Source organism: Ceratotherium simum, chromosome 19, assembly GCF_057802395.1.
Source record: "Ceratotherium simum simum isolate JZ-2026a chromosome 19, ASM5780239v1, whole genome shotgun sequence".
Taxonomy (NCBI): domain Eukaryota; kingdom Metazoa; phylum Chordata; class Mammalia; order Perissodactyla; family Rhinocerotidae; genus Ceratotherium; species Ceratotherium simum.
Window position 1 is genome coordinate 43,498,999 of NC_141918.1, and position 15,274 is coordinate 43,514,272.

General features: G+C 35.5%; 1 long non-coding RNA gene across 1 annotated transcript in view; it reads left to right on the plus strand.

Moving 5' to 3' along the window:
* The window catches only part of LOC147914543 (uncharacterized), a 487,630-nt gene extending 476,554 nt beyond the window's left edge, over positions 1-11,076 (plus strand). The window contains exon 3 of the long non-coding RNA XR_015555268.1: positions 9,020-11,076. This is a non-coding gene — a long non-coding RNA (uncharacterized LOC147914543). The remainder of the gene's footprint in view (positions 1-9,019) is intronic.
* Positions 11,077-15,274: the final 4,198 nt, after the last annotated feature.

Sequence of the window (15,274 nt, forward strand, 5' to 3'; positions counted from 1 at the left end):
AGGATACAAAATCAACATACAAAAATCAGTTGCATTTCTGTACACTAACAACGAAGTAGCAGAAAGAGAAATTAAGAATACCATCCCATTTACAATTGCAACAAAAAGAATAAAATACCTAGGAATAAACTTAACCAAAGAGGTGAAAGATCTGTACACCGAAAACTATAAAACATTTCTGAAAGTAATTGAAGAAGACACAAAGAAATGGAAAGATATTCCGTGCTCTTGGATTGGAAGAATTAACATAGTTAAGATGTCCATACTTCCTAAAGCTATCTATAGATTCAGTGCAATCCCTATCAAAGTTCCAACAACATTTTTCACAGAAATAGAACAAAGAATCCTCAAATTTATATGGAACAACAAAAGACCCCAAATAGCTAAAGGAATCCTGAGAAAAAAGAACAAAGCTGGAGGTATCACACTCCCTGATTTCAAAATATACTACAAAGCTATAGTAACCAAAACAGCATGGTACTGGCACAAAAACAGACACACAGATCAATGGAATAGAATCGAAAACCCAGAAATAAACCCACACATCTATGGACAGCTAATCTTTGACAAAAGAGCCAAGAACATACAATGGGGAAAAGAAAGTCTCTTCAACAAATGGTGTTGGGAAAACTGGATAGCCACATGCAAAAAAATGAAAGTAGACCCTTACCTTACACCATACACAAAAATTAACTCCAAATGGATTAAAGACTTGAATGTAAGACCTGAAACTATGAAACTTCTAGAAGAAAACATAGGCAGTACGCTCTTCGACATCAGTCTTAGCAACATCTTTTCAAACACCACATCTGACCGGGCAAGAGGAACAATAGAAAAAATAAACAAATGGGACTACATCAAACTAAAAAGCTTCTGCACAGCAAAGGAAACCATCAACAAAATGAAAAGACAACCTAACAATTGGGAGAAGATATTTGCAAACCATACTTTTGATAAGGGCTTAATCTCCAAAATATATAAAGAACTCATGCATCTCAACAACAACAAAACTACCAACCCAATTAAAAAATGGGCAAAAGACCTGAACAGACATTTCTCCAAAGAAGATATACAGATGGCCAACAGACACATGAAAAGATGTTCAAAATCACTAACTATCAGGGAAATGCAAATCAAAACTACAATGAGATATCACCTCACGCCCATCAGAATGGCTATAATTAACAAGACAGGAAACAACATGTGTTGGAGAGGATGTGGAGAGAAGGGAACTCTCATACACTGCTGGTGGGAGTGCAAACTGGTGCAGCCACTATGGAAAACAGTATGGAGATTCCTCAAAAAAGCAAGGATAGAACTACCATATGATCCAGCTATTCCACTGTTGGGTATTTATCCAAAGAACTTGAAAACACCAATTTGCAAAGGTACGTGCACCCCTGTGTTCATTGCAGCGTTATTCACAATAGCCAAGACTTGGAAGCAACCTAAGTGCCCATAAAGGGATGAATGGATAAAGAAGATGTGGTATATATACACAATGGAATACTACTCAGCCATAAGAAACGATGAAATCCAGCCATTTGTGACATCATGGATGGACATTGAAGGTATAATGCAAAGTGAAATAAGTCAGAGGGAGAAGGTCAAATACCGTATGATTTCCTTCATTAAGTAGTAGATAATAACAACAATAAACAAGCACATAGGGACAGAGATTGGATTGGTAGTTACCAGAGGGGAAGGGGGGAGGGAGGAGGGTGAAAGGGATAATTCGGTACATATGTGTGGTGATGGGTTGTAATTAGTATTTTGGTGGTGAACATGATGTAATCTATGCAGAAATAGAAGTACAATGATGTACACCTGAAATTTTTACAATGTTATAAACCAATGTTACTGCAATAAACAAAAAATTAAAAAAAAAATAAAATAAAGTACAAAACGTGTTTTCCTGAGGGCAGGAAAGCTGGAACACGTAAAATCTAAGCCTGCTATAAGGCTCAGCTCATATTTTGTAGCAGCACAAATCAATAGCTGTAATATGTATTATGCATTTCCTTCTGTACTCTTAAAAAATAGCATGATTTATCAACTGATGGTCAATCTTGTCTAGGGAGCAAAAGAAATTCATCATTTATTTACAGTAAAACATCTGATCTAATACTAAGGAACATGGTGAGGTCATCTAGCCCCTCCCTACTTTCTGGTAGAAAGTGCCTGAGTATACTCAAAGTACAATTATTTATTTACTGACTGGTGTTTCCATTTCTAGTTCAAAATATTCCCACAGATGTACAGTCTTCTCCTGTAACTCATCTCGTGTTCTGAGATCCTTAAAAATGTGAGCGCTTACTTTGATTATTTTAGTCTTCTTTACTTGAATTTACAATGGTGATTGTTAATAAATTGGTAAGTTGGTGTAATAGCAACCAAATTTGCTTTATCTCTACACATAATTACCAATGATTTTGTTACATACATTATATAATTAACATTTATGTGGTGTAGTTTTTATGCTTGAAATTACATAATACGTAGTCAAATTCAAAATGCCATCAAGATAGGAATAAAAGGCAATAAGTCAATCACAAGATATTCACCTTTGAAATCAATTTGATAAAAAATTCTTTAAATAAAAGACAATATTTAATGCTTAATATCTAATATTTATTTTGTGTTGTGTAGTTGCCACATGCACTCTAAGATTTATAAATATCTGTCACTGTCACCAGATTGTGAGCACCATGAAGTCGGAGACTATCTCATACGTTTTCGTATTTTTTCTGCCTATCCCTGCTGGGCACATAGCAGGTGCCATATTAATGTATGTTGAATGAAGGAAGGAATCTTAAATGCTGTAGCACATCTTCCCACACAATAGGCATTGCAGTAAGAACCTGTTTTTTTCTGAATGCCAATTTTCCCTGCGCTTAATCTAAACTAAATATGGCAATAGATTTCTGTTTTGACATTGATTGTTTAGGAATGAATATATAACCCAGTTCCAGTCAGTAAGTTATGAAGGACACTCCACTGGCATTTTTGGGGGAAAGATTTTCTTTCCCAATGAAAGAGCTAGACATACAAGTAGAATGCTATTTGTTCCACTTGGTCTTTCCTTCGTGCTTGGGAAAATGACATGTGAAAATGTGCAACTTAGAACTATGGCAACCCTGAGGGCAAGACCTCCCTGATACCCTAAGGATGACAGAGCAGCAAACAGAGAGGGTCTGGGTGTTGGGAGACAATGCTCCATGAATATTTTCACTCTTCTGCATAAGCTAGGCTTTATGATTGATTGGCAAAGAAACTAGAGATTGTGAACTGGCCCAGAGAAATATAAAGACTCATCTCCCTTGGACTCATTTGCTCTTATTTTATAGATAATAAAAGCTAGGGACCCTCCCCTCCTTTTCCCAGAGAAAATTTGTTTACATTCCAGAGTAAAAGATAAGGGCTTTCTGTATCTCCAGAAAGGAGGAGGGACAAATGCACCAGCTGTCCTATATAAGCATTGAGACTCGTAGTTTCAGGGTTGCTTCCCTGTGGTGCAAACCCTCACTGTATGCACAGATGGCAGCAGGTCTCATTGTGTTGCCTTATGAGGAATGGGGACGTAACGAACCCGTGCAAGATGCTGTGTGAGAAAGCAGGGTGTTCTCTGATCTAGAGCCCTTATGTTTCTTGTTGAGATAAATAAATATGTATAGACATAGAACACCTAACACTGGGTCTTTTAGAGCATTACTGGGTTGGTATACTAATCCTGGAGTCTCTTCTCATGTGAGAGAATTAGATGTCTTTACTTTATAGACATTTTAAGACAGGTGTTCTGTTACTTTCAGTCCAAGATATCTCAGCTGAAACAGAACGAATCTTCTTCACACTCAGAGTCATACACTGTAGCATTTTTCTCTTGAACTCTTCCTATGATTACTTTAAAAGGACCTCTATCTAATTTATGCATAGTTTTGTAGTTGGGAAATCCATAATATTCAGACAAATTGTACCCTCTGTTTACCTTATCTGTAGCATAGTGTTTAAAAGTATAAGGTTTGTATTCAGTCAGATCCAGGCTTTCATTCTAATTCTAGAATTTATTGGCTATGTGATATTCAATCTCTGTTCTAAGCTTCAGTGTCATCATTTGTAAAGTGAGCAAAACAATACTTACATTGTAGGGTTTTATAAGGATTAAATGAGATAATTTACGTAATGTGCTTAGCAAAATGCTTGGCATAAAATAAGCACTATGATCTCAATGAGTAAAGTAGAAATTACATCATCACTACAATCATTGAGAACAGTGAGTCAATGTATAATCTAGTTGTATTTTTCAAACTGTAAATGCTTAGTCCCCATCCCAATCACTCCCCAAAGTGATAACCCTTCAGATGATAATCTGTACCAGCAAACGTCTCAATTACTGATGGAAATGTGTCATATAGCTCAGGTATACTGGGTCAAAACGAAAGGCAGAGAATCACAGCATTAGTAAATCTGCTTATTATTTCTAGATCCTCTTCAGCATGATGACCTTTAAATATTTGGTGACAAACATCATGCTCCCATGAGGTCATTTTTGTCGTGTTTCTTCTTCCTCCCATATCTTACCCATTTGACTTGGTTTCTAGACTGTTCAGGCTTCCTATAACATAACTGTGGATGCATCTAGTTTGTTAATATCCTTTCAAAATATAGTACAGAGAACTAAAACCAATAATTCCTCTCTAGGTAGCATTAATAGTGAAGATCCAAAAACCTACTATTTTTCTTCATGTGAATGTTATGCTTCTAGAAATATGCTACAACTTCAGGCACTCTTTTAGCACTGTTGTAGTGCCACCATTGGCTCCTTCTATGCTTGTATCCAAGTTTTTTCCTATCTGCCTTCTTTACACCAGGATTCCATAATGCACATTAGGAATAAGTGGAAGAATTTACCTTTATTTTTATTATGATTAATCTTACTGGTTTTAATTCATTATTCCATCTTATGGACATACCTTGTTTATGTTTGTTTATTTTTTCAAAAATACATTTATGCTCACATAAATAATATTTATGTAGTAGAAAATTTGTGGGAAATACAAATATAGTAAAATATTAAAAATTATTTTTTTCCCAGAACAAAATGATGAAACTCACATTGCCTGGTTGTACATCTTTCCTTGTTTTTATGCTCATATATTTATGCAATTGGCTTTATAGGTCACATAGTTTTATTATCTTTCTCTTTTTAATGTAACTATTTTGAAATATTTTTTGGTACTATATCTGGTTACGTTCCAGCTTTGTGTTATAATCAGCTCTTGCTTTAAAGGCAAACCATCCTTAATTTATCGAGTTCAAAGTTAAGAAATAGTGAAAGAACAAAATCAAATATAGTGACTTATAACACACACTAGAGCCTTCTCTTCCAGGTTGATATCACTCTATCAATCAAACTGAACACAGATATGCTTTCACATAATTAAGCTATCTTTCAACATGTACATCATCATTATGTCCACAAGAAAGGTTTCCATTTAATCACATGTTCATGATTAGATTAGTTCATCAAAATGGTATTTGAGGAAAGTTTACGTATTATGTCAAGCATTGTACTCAGGTCCACAGATACAAATTGAATAAAAAACATTCTGTACCTTGAAAATACTCACAATCCACTAGGAAAGAGGGATTTTTAAACAAATATCACTGGTGTATGCTAAAAGCTGAAGGTACAAAACGTTATGAGGGTTAAAAGGAAAGAAAATTATTATTCCTGAGGGGATTAGGAAAAGCTCCATGCTATTTGAGATACTTTGATCAAATTTCAGACTAAATTCTTGATATAGCTTGAGAGCAGAAGGTGGCTGAGTAAAGCATTTTAAACTATTATTATCTTTGATGCCAAAAGAAAGCAGATAGAAAATGAAATGTAAAGATTAAAAACTCTATCTATATTGTAACTCTATCCCTAAACTTGAAGAATAGCTGTCAAAAAAAAAAAATGAAATTTGGATCAAATTGAGGACACTGAAATCTGCATATATCTGAGTATATGTCTGCAAATCTTGGTCAACAGGTGGAGGTCGCCAAAATCATATAGCAAGACCTGGGCAACCAGATCAATGATTATTGACTTAGAATGTTAAGGTCTGGGGTATAGGTAGGCTGTAAAAGAATACCTGAGCTCCTGTAGCTTGTCAGGAAGGGCTGAATAATAGCAACATGGAGATACCATTTTCCAAAATTAGGCTATTATTTTGGCTGAGTGAAGGATATATGGGATTGCCAATCACTTCTGCAGATGTTAATTACTGTCAATGAAAGAGAAGTTTATACTAATTCATGCAGAACTCTACTATGAATTTAGTAGACTTTCTGATACCCGGGAGATGAGATATACCTGCAAGTCAGGATTTTGTTAAGGGGATTCTGAGATAAAACACCCACAACCAAGCTGACATGATTCTTTCCTACCACATAGTTTTAGCAATAGATAGCCTACAGAGAATCGCCTTCATTCAAAGATAATCATCAGAAAGCAGATAGTATAGAGATTTTACAAAAGTATTTTAAGAAAAAAGGTAAAAATTAACTTTAAAACCCAGAGGAAAAGAGATATGAGGAAACTTTTGAGAGGCATATAAATGTTCTGAATCTTTTTTGTAGTGGTGGTGGCTTCAGATGGGTATACATCTGTCAAAACCCACTTCCTACTCACACAGAATATCAAAGCCAGTCAGTAGTGAGAGCTTAGGGTTTTCTCACTTCCTGAGCATGCTGACAACCCTGGGCATGTGTATGGCTGTCAGGGTTTAACCAAAGATACATAACCATAAGTTTATATATATATATATATATATATATATATATATATATATATATATATACACTGATTGTGAGGGCCGGCTAAGCAAGTCTGAAATCCATAGGGCAAGCCATCAGGAAAGGCAGGATGGAATTCTTGGGCACTGGCTGAAGCTGCTTTCCACAGATGGAATTTCTTCTTCTTCAGAGAAATCTCATCTCTGCTCTTAAGGCCTTTGAACTGATTGAATTGGGCCTACCAGTTTATCTAGGATAATATATATTTCTTAAAGTCAATTTTTTATGGATGTTAATCACATCTACAAAATACCAACATGGCAACACCTCAATCAACATTTGTTTGAATAATTGTGGACTATAGCCTAGCCAAGTGGACACATAGAAAAGAAATTCATAGTGGCCTCTAGATTCTCAAGAATATGTCAGAACTTTTCAAACTCCCTATGGGTATCTTCTTCTCCAGCTTTTCCTTTCAAGTTTTTTGTTAGCTTATTCTTGGCCCCAAATGTTATCTACTACCTCAGACAGCCACAATGTTTAACAGTTGCTTCTAATTGTTTTCTACCAGCACCCTGGGGAAAAGGCTTTTCACATTGACAAGCCTCAAGTTGGTCAAATAAAGAGCCTTATGAGTGAGGTCATCCAGGAACCAGTACACAAGCCAAATAAATGACAGTTCTGTGCGAATGGGGCCTTGAAGGAGCTGCAACTTGGCTGTCTCACTTTGGTGACTGCCAGGCTGCTGATTTTCACTATGATTGTCCTGCTAGTTTTCAAGGTGACTGTGGAGCTGGGTGATGGGAATGGGAATAGGTAACGTTAAAATACCACAAAGCTTGTCATTCTTACTGCAGCTGTTTGTCTTGAATAAATACTCCTTGGATTTCTGGAAGCCTTTGGTTTATTTCCAGAGTTCTGAAAACGTTGATTCTGACAATTTTTGCTAGTGTTCTTGTTAATTTTACAGAGGGAAGGATTTTCAAATATTCTTACTTCACCATTTTTGCTGATATAATACCTATGCCTCATTTTCTAGTACAAGAACCTATATGGTGTCCTAGCTAACATTTAATTGTTCATACAAGCCATTGTTTATCTATACAATTCAGTATAGTAAGAAGGCAAAATATTAAAACACTGACATATGAATTAATTAAGACTAAAAAATTCATTTCTTAGAGAATAATATATTTGAGTAATTGATATAAATATAGAAAATATGAATAAAGAATATGTTTATTTTCCTTTTAGTCACTGGTTGGAATACGAGAAATATAAACCATTTCCTATAGTAGTTGAAGTTTATGAAAACCTAAAAAATCCTCTAAGATCCAAAACAGTAGAAACAAAGAGAAAATTATGAGACATTTAATTTTGCTATAAAGAAGATATAAATTAAGTTGAAATAAGTCTTTTAATAGTTTCTAGAAAATATTTTCATAAAATCTAAAACACTTTCAGCTCAAATGGCTGCAGTCTTTTTTTTTGTCTTTGGTTAACTTTTTATTTATCTGTAAACTAAACTGTATGAAGTTACATTTAATTCTCTTCCTTTGCAATGAGTTACCCCATCATTAGTATTCTCAAACCATTTTATTTGTGATCCAAATAAGAAATTAATACTTCATAACAAATTAGCACAGAGGCACCCATGACATACATATACATATAAAATAGAAACAAAATTTCCATGAAAACAATGTCTTTATTGTATTCTACTTTATTCTAATCCATTAAAAGATGCTAGTATAGAGGCACTGAATTGATTTTGTGACCTATGTACTCTGAAAAATACTATTTGATTTACTAATTTGTTTTAGATGCTTTGGTAAAATTTAATAGAAATAAGAAAAACTCCAAGATTTAGTTGACAAGAATAAAATGTAGTAGTCTCTCTGCCCTATCCCTACTTAAATATTTAGATTAGTTAAAATTTCACTGAAGTTTCTGAAATCTCATGTTCAAAATGTAAAATGTTTCACAGTTGATACACTTTTAGAGCAATATTCAAAACTGTACCAGATATCTATAACTTTATGATTTATGAAGACCTTTGAAAATTGGTAAAAATACTTTGAAACATTCCCTTTACAAGGAATATATAAATATGTGACATTTTGCTCATGAGTAAATATTTTCATATATATGTATATATCTATACATATACGAATAGAATACGTACTAGTCCCTATGCTAAGTGATTCATTTACATTATTTTATACGATTCTCATTACAGCACAACTAGGTAGATGATAATGGTAACTTACTCTTGAGAAAGCTGACATTTATAGTGATGAAATTACTTGCCCTTTGCCATGCAACTAATAAGAAACAGATTTGGGATCTCAAGCCAGCCTCCACGACAACGGTGAGTACTTCCTACGCACCACACCCTATCACCCTGTGGTTCTTAGTGGCCACATTATAACCAGCAACATTCTAAACTCCCTGAAGAAAAAGACAATCTAAGACTTTGTCATATCCATTTTGTGTTTCTATTATGATGAAAAAATACTTACATAATTATTATTTTCTTTAATATTATAGTTGAGAAATCCTGTTTGGATTAATTCTTGGTTTTATCTCTAGGGACTTAGGCTGTTTGAACATTTTAAAAAATAACCTTCCTCAATAGGTTTTCCTGAAGCCTGGGAGTCACACATAATACATTCATTATTTCTAGAGCCTTCACTGCTTGATCATTCTCTGGTAAAATACTTGCAGCTCAGATGCAATTCTGAATGGATCTTTAGGCAAACAGAACCTGATGAATGTCACCATAAATCTCACTGCTTGGCACTGTCATGGGGACCAAGGGACATGCCAAGATTGTTAAATACATTTATTTGAAGAGAGTGCTTGGTCTTTGATCAATTGTTGTAGGGATAGAAGAGAAAACAACAACAGTGTTTAGAAAAAGAAAGAGTTGTAATCCTCTCCGTTGGGAAAGATGACTAAGCTTGTTGTGGGAAGGAGGTGTTAGATTGGGGGGCCCAGAGAAGAACCACTGCTTTTAACATGCAGGCTTATTTTTTATTTTTTGCAGAGGTGACAGCAGATCATCTTGCAGACAAAATAATTGAAGTTAGATTGTCTTTCCTATGACGTGACTAGATCAGATAGGCAATGACAAATAGCTGACTTCTGTTTAGGGAGGGACCACCTTGTGTCTGAACAAGCAGGGAACCCAGCACTGGAAGACATGCGTTCAAATCTAATTCTCCTGCCTTATCAGCCTCATGACCTTGGAAAAGTGACCCACACACTCTGAGCCCCAGTGTGGTCATCTGTACAATAATAATAACTTCCTTACCACACATGATCTAATGAGATAAGATATATGAAAACACGAGGCAGTAAATGATTATTTAAATGCTGATTGTTAGTATATTTAAGATGACTATCTGTGATGGAATGATAATATATTTCTAATTCTCTCCCTGCTCTAACATATACATGAACTGAACGTTGGATTCTAGACCAGTATCTAAATTTACAAGCTGAAGGCTAGCCATTTTTCTTTAACGTACCTTTTCCAACCCATTTAAACTTTTACAAAATTGCATCAAATACCTTCCTATTTTATAGTTTGTGAAGATAGAGTTTAATGACAAAACTAGAGGGTATTTTCCTACTCATTATTACAGCAAATAAACTCGAACTTGCTAATGACCATTAGATTATATATGGAGAAGGACACTGAAGACCAAAGATCAAATTTCTTGCATAATTAACGCAATTCTTACTGTAGCTCTAACAAACACAACCTTCGGGAACTTAAATGCGTCTTATGGCATTTCTAAACTTGTTTTTACAATTATAAATTGAAGATGACAAAAACTGGTTTCTCTATCTCAAAGAAAATCATGTACAACATCTAAGAATGAGTCACAAACAAATGCCTTGACTAAAACTTGGAACTACTCTCTCATTGTTCAAAGACCATTTGCTAATTGTTTACAATTGTTTACTATGGAACAGGCCCTGGAATTTTTTTTTTTTTTTTTTTGGTGAGGAAGATTGGCCCTGAGCTAACATCTGTGCTAATCTTCCTCTATTCTGTATGTGGGACACCACCACGGCATGGCTTGATGAGCGGTGTGCAGGTCTGCACCCAGGATCCAAACTTGCAAACCCTGGGTTACCAAAGTGGAGTGTGTGAACTTAACCTCTACTCCACCAGGCGGGCCCCCTGGAATTTTTTTTTTTACTGAAAAGTTTGGCTTCATTGATGGTCACTAAATTATTTTATAATTAATTTTCTTTTTCCTTAGGAATTGGAGGGCTCATAATCTTTACATGGAATTTGAACTATCTAGTTTTACCAAATTTAGTCTATAAAATGTATAAAACATCAAAGTTCTGCACCTTTAGATCTCATATCCTGATCTGTTGTTATCAGCAATAATAATCATAATAAAATTAAGAAATAACAATTATAGCTTTTAGAAACATATGAATACTTCCAAAATATATGGAAACATGCCATATAAATTAGGAAATTATATTTATGATTCTCTTCATACTGAGATTACATATATCTTCTGTTAAGATAGATAAGAAAAAAAAAAAAAAGAAAAGCTCTGAGTGCTCTGGTAAATTTAGTAAAGAATACAGCTATCAGGACTTTCCTCCCAGCTGGTGTTCTGCAGGGCCAATTGCATTCAGTCAATAGATTCATCAGATACTCAGGAAACAGCAGCTGTCTGCCAGGAACTGCTCAAGGTACTGAGGATGCAGCAAGGAACATGCAGAAAAGGTTCCTACCATCAGGGAGATTATGTTCTTGGAGAATAAGGCAGACAATAAACTAATACCAGCAGTTTGTTCAGGTTTCAATTATTCAGTAGTAAAATCAGCCAGTTTTTTTTTTGGGGGGGCATTATTATATGGACACTAATAATATGCAAACAACATCTTTTTCTTTTTTCTGCCTGGAAATATCTCTTTATCTGCCTTGAAATTTCTCAGTGGCTATGTAATGTTGAAAGCCCTCCTCCACTTCTCTCTTTCTCTGCTTTCTTGGTTTCTTTCCCATCACATTTGCCTCTTATATATTCCAGAATTCCTAGAAGACATTAACTACTTCTGAAGTATAAAGAGGATGAATAACTTGCTCAAGGCAACACAAACACAGCCATGTCCCCCTATCTTAGCCCTCATACACCTGTGTATGAACTGCTTTTCTAACACCAGGTGGGTGCAAACTTGACAGGGTGACCGAAGAGATTTGTGTGGTGTGGAGGAAGAGAGAAAAGCTTTCCTTCTACACGGGGAGGTTTCAACGCTCCACAGCCACGTGGCCACTAATGTCTTGATAAGGTAGAGGTAATAAACGACTGAGCGTGGAATAAACAGGCCTCCAGTAAGAATAATAAATAAATAAAATAAAATTACTGTATAAATTTAAAGGAAAAAATTAACTCAGTTGTTGAATTATAGGGACACTGAGACATGTGATAAGCTGTCCCTTTCAATTGCAGAATGTTTTCTGAGATGCCTCTGTGCAATACTGCTGCATACAGAAAATCAGACTGGCTCCATTGCTACAGCGGTGAAAGCCTAGGAGGAATCAGTGCTTCTTTTGCTTTGTGGCCCTGGTACACTCAGGAGACAAACTGAAAATAAAAAAAAGTCAACACCAGATGGTTCCTAGCAGAAATGTTCCTAATCATTGAATTGTCCCTAATCATTGAATTGTCCCAAGGAGAAACACTTTTGAGGGAGGTTGTTACTGAGATTCCGTAAACCCATCTGTTCTCTGAGTCTTATGCATATGACACAGGTCCCAAGACTTCAGTTATAGTGGCTGGGACATATAAATCTATGGTCCAGCTCAGCCCCTTGTTACTGTCATAATGAAGTTCAAGGCTGTGACTTGCAAACTGTATATAAACACACAGAGGATATGTGTGTGCTGTGTGTGTACTCTAAACTACATTATGGGAGAGAGGAATGAATGAAGCAGCTTGTATACATGAAAATATGAAATATTGAGTTATGAATAATAGTTGAATTTTTATTAGTCCCAGCCAAAAGTTCATTTCTTAGTACTAAGAAAATCCTAGATCAGCCAGATACACAATAGGAAATGATAATTGTTTTTTAGTAGTTTACTCTGCTGCCTTAGCATAATTCTCTCTAAAAGGGACCCAGAAACTTTAAAAACGAGTATTATGGGGTCGGCCCCATGGTGTAGTGGTTGTCTGGCACGCTCCGCATCTGCGGCCTGGGTCCGCGAGTTTGAATCCTGGGCGCAGACCTACATCACTCGTCTTGCCATGCTGTGGTGGCGACCCACATCCAAAATAGAGGAAGATTGGCAATAGATGTTAGCTCAGAGCGAATTTTCCTCAACAAAAATAAATAAATAAATCAAAACGAGTATTAGCAAATATTTGTCTCAAACTTCAGCAATATTAATGCCTACTTGTGTTTAGTATCAAAATTTAAAATGTCGTTCAAGAAGCACTCGAAATGTGCAATAAGAACTAAAACTATCTACTTTAATATCATCCTGTAGTAGCATATTACGTGTTTGCATGAGATGAGCCATGATCAAAAATATGCTGAATCAGAGCAGATGGCTCTGATTCTTACTTGGTGTTCAGGTGATAGTGGCTCAAGTGTCCTGTAGCGGTGTCTTAAGTAACGTGAGGAACTACAACCTTTTTAATGAATTAACTTTGGCTGTAATTAAAAAAAAATAAGTCTAAACTTTACTGATTATTTACCTTGTGCCAGCACTGTGCTAAATGCTTTACATGCTTTTTCTAATTTAATCCCAACAACAACGCCAAAAGATGGTTTCCGTCATTATCCACATGTTCAGATGAGGAAACTGAAAATGAAGTCGAGTATCTTACTCTTAGTTATGCAGCTGGTAAATGGTGGAACCTAGCTCCTGAACGTATGCCCTAACCACTGCTGAATTGCCATATCAGTTAGCAAACTGATCATCTCAAATGGCAGGCAACTTTTCACATGTATTTCATCCTGTTATATTTTTTAAATCTTAGACATTATTTTTACAAATGAAATTTGAATCTGATTTGCGTCATATCTCTATTGTATGTCCACTTTCCTGTAGCTAATGTGCCTGAAGAGCAGCATCCAGCATCGCTGTTTTGTGTAAAGATTTTCCTTTACATGTGGAATGAATGACTCAGTCATGTTTTCATTCAAGAAACCTTTATTGAGTGCCTATTATGTGTATGGAAATATAAGGTAAAAAGATAAACTTGAGACAGATCAGCCCTGCAGAATCTTTCAATCCAATAATGGAGATAGCAAGAATATTAAACAACTTAGAAAACAGGTGTGAAAGGAAAGTATGAATAAAATGACGTAGGATTTTAGGAGAGGAAGAGATTACTTTCATAGGAGGGAGTTAGAGATGATTTGATGAGGAAAAACAACATTTGAATTCAAGCTTAATCATGGGTTAGATTTAGAGAGGCAGAGATGGGAGTGCCCTTCTATGCAACAATTACATAGGCAAAAATGTGGAGGCTGAAAAGTATGACTCTTTTATGGGTTCATCAGTGTTAACAATTGCCATCACTCACTGAGTGATGTGATATGGACTGTGCTATGCATTCTGTATTCATGGCTTCTAAACTCCACAATAACCTCGTAAGATAGATATTAAAGATCTGGAAATTAGAGCTCAGGGAGGTGAAGAGACTTCCCTGTGGTAGTAGCTTCTCAGTATTAGTCTGGATTCCAACCCAACTCTGATTGGCTTGCTATACTACACTGTTTTCCACAAATTACAAAAAAGTAATTTCACTATTGTGATAGAATAGTTGAAGGGGAATCATGAAACAACTTTTTGAAAAGATAAATTGGGTCCAGGAAATAATAGCAAATATTTGTATGCCAAGGATGGTTGTGAGCTCTTTCTTTGATTAATACTCACAATAACTCTATGAAGTAGATATCATTATGACTAATTCCATTTCCAGATGAGAAATCTGAAGCATAGAGAGTGCAAATAAATTTCTCAAGGCTTCAGAGCCAGGATTTGAACCCAGGAGTTTATCTTCAGAGTTTTGGCTTTTAACCACTAGCATTAGCTGCCTCTCAGATGATGGAGGACAGAGAATGTTGAAAGGCTGAGTAAGGAATTTGGATGTTTGGATTTCTTTCTGAAATAATAAGTAGCCAGTGAAGACGTCTGACCAGAAAGGTAACAAAATCAGAGCTTATGCTTCAGATAAATTATCTCGATGACAATGCGTGCTTTAGATCAGAGAGGGGAGAGCCAATGAAGAGGTAATTTTCATATCTAGGAAATTAGTTAAATTTATAATCAAGGCATGAACCATGTTATTATACAGAACGGAGCAAATACTTAGGTGAGAGATATTTTGAAAGTAGAAAATGGCAGCTGTTACAACTTATTAGAAGATATGAGAATCAAGAAAGAGCTAGGAGACCTTTTTAATTAGGATGGCAGGTAGAGTGATAGCAGTATTATTAAATAGCT